The sequence below is a fragment of the Schistocerca nitens genome, unplaced genomic scaffold (assembly GCF_023898315.1).
Source record: "Schistocerca nitens isolate TAMUIC-IGC-003100 unplaced genomic scaffold, iqSchNite1.1 HiC_scaffold_240, whole genome shotgun sequence".
In the NCBI taxonomy this organism is placed as follows: Eukaryota; Metazoa; Arthropoda; class Insecta; order Orthoptera; family Acrididae; genus Schistocerca; species Schistocerca nitens.
Window position 1 is genome coordinate 130,001 of NW_026045781.1, and position 2,500 is coordinate 132,500.

A 2,500-nucleotide genomic window follows, 5' to 3' on the forward strand; every position below is an offset into this window, starting at 1 on the left:
CCTCAATCGGACCAGCACACTGCAGATGTCCACCGCGCTTCGCACCGGGCCCGGGAGGACCCACTTTGGCCGCACGGCGCCGCGCGCTGGGTGCGCCGGCACGCAGATGCGCCGCCTGCCGCGTCCGTCAGCCGGCGCGCCTGCCACTGGGCGCCCCCACCAGCCGGCTGCCGCGCGTGCGCCCACGCAGCGCGCGGCCAGCACGCCGGGCGCCCCCCCCTCACCGGCCGGGGACGGTCCCACCCAGCCACCGCCGCGTATCGCTTCATACCCACATGCCCACTCACGTTCGTGGGTATGACGGGTGTCGCTGAAGCAACCGGTTAATACCTGTACCGATCGTCGATATCAACGATTCACCTCCAGCGCGAACAACCGCGCAACAACGGATTTCCAGTTCATTTGCGTAACTTGGGCAGCAAACGTAGACATCCATCTACATTTGCGACTTCTACGAGTCTTGCATGCCTGGATGTTGTGTGTCACGACGCACTCCATCAGCATACATACACGCTGCGACGTGTGCACGAAAGAACACGTGGAAGGTGGCCAGCGTACGTATACGAATGCCATTGCACAGCTGCGAAGCGCATTCAACACGCGAACTCCTGACCGACGAGCTAGAGGTGACAGGAGGGGAGGGGGGGGCGGGGGCGATATACGTCCTATTGCAGTACACAATACAGTGGATAGCGGGACCATGTGGAAAGTAAGCAACACTCGCAAGATGTGAGGGTACGCACCGTAAAATGAATCAATACGCAGAACACCACAGTGTGCGCGAAGTGAACTATGTTGAGATGGTTGCAATTAGGCAACGCTACACGAATTCCTAGAGTCATATAACTAACAATTACAGGGCAGGTTAGGGCGCAACGTGGGTTAGGTTAGGGCCCAACGTGGGTTAGGTTAGGGCCCAACGTGGGTTAGGTTAGGGCGCAACTTGGGTTAGGTTAGGGCGCAACTTGGGTTAGGTTAGGGCGCAACTTGGGTTAGGTTAGGGCGCAACTTGGGTTAGGTTAGGGCGCAACTTGGGTTAGGTTAGGGCGCAACTTGGGTTAGGTTAGGGCGCAACTTGGGTTAGGTTAGGGCGCAACTTGGGTTAGGTTAGGGCGCAACTTGGGTTAGGTTAGGGCGCAACTTGGGTTAGGTTAGGGCGCAACTTGGGTTAGGTTAGGGCGCAACTTGGGTTAGGTTAGGGCGCAACTTGGGTTAGGTTAGGGCGCAACTTGGGTTAGGTTAGGGCGCAACTTGGGTTAGGTTAGGGCGCAACTTGGGTTAGGTTAGGGCGCAACTTGGGTTAGGTTAAGGCGCAACTTGGGTTAGGTTAAGGCGCAACTTGGGTTAGGTTAAGGCGCAACTTGGGTTAGGTTAAGGCGCAACTTGGGTTAGGTTAAGGCGCAACTTGGGTTAGGTTAAGGCAGAAGTTGGGTTAGGTTAAGGCAGAAGTTGGGTTAGGTTAAGGCAGAAGTTGGGTTAGGTTAAGGCAGAAGTTGGGTTAGGTTAAGGCAGAAGTTGGGTTAGGTTAAGGCAGAAGTTGGGTTAGGTTAAGGCAGAAGTTGGGTTAGGTTAAGGCAGAAGTTGGGTTAGGTTAAGGCAGAAGTTGGGTTAGGTTAAGGCAGAAGTTGGGTTAGGTTAAGGCAGAAGTTGGGTTAGGTTAAGGCAGAAGTTGGGTTAGGTTAAGGCAGAAGTTGGGTTAGGTTAAGGCAGAAGTTGGGTTAGGTTAAGGCAGAAGTTGGGTTAGGTTAAGGCAGAAGTTGGGTTAGGTTAAGGCAGAAGTTGGGTTAGGTTAAGGCAGAAGTTGGGTTAGGTTAAGGCAGAAGTTGGGTTAGGTTAAGGCAGAAGTTGGGTTAGGTTAAGGCAGAAGTTGGGTTAGGTTAAGGCAGAAGTTGGGTTAGGTTAAGGCAGAAGTTGGGTTAGGTTAAGGCAGAAGTTGGGTTAGGTTAAGGCAGAAGTTGGGTTAGGTTAAGGCAGAAGTTGGGTTAGGTTAAGGCAGAAGTTGGGTTAGGTTAAGGCAGAAGTTGGGTTAGGTTAAGGCAGAAGTTGGGTTAAGGGATGGTGTGTGTGTGGGGGGGGGGTGGGGTGGCGAGGTTCGTTGATAGTGATGGTAGTAAGTGGACGCCTGAGGCACTATCAGATATGTCACGTCAGTTGCACTTGTGGCTCATGGCAGGTGGCGCGCCCGTTCTGTGTTTGTGGCAAAGGAGTGGCACACCTGTGTCTTTCATTCCTGCCATTGTTTATGTGCTGTGAGATGCGGCAGTGTGGTGCTGTTGGGTGCACCCCTGTGTAGGACATGTGTGGGTGTTGGTGGCGTATCTGAGCAATGGTGGTTGTAGGAAGAGTGGGATATTCAGTTTTCTGGTTCGACGTCCCGGTCTGGTTATCATAGTGTGGATGGTGTACTGTGGCCGAGAGGATGCACTGGATGTTGTTCCATGCTGGTACTTAGATGTTGTGTCTGCGTCTGTTACATGCATAGACTAGTGGGTGATGGAGT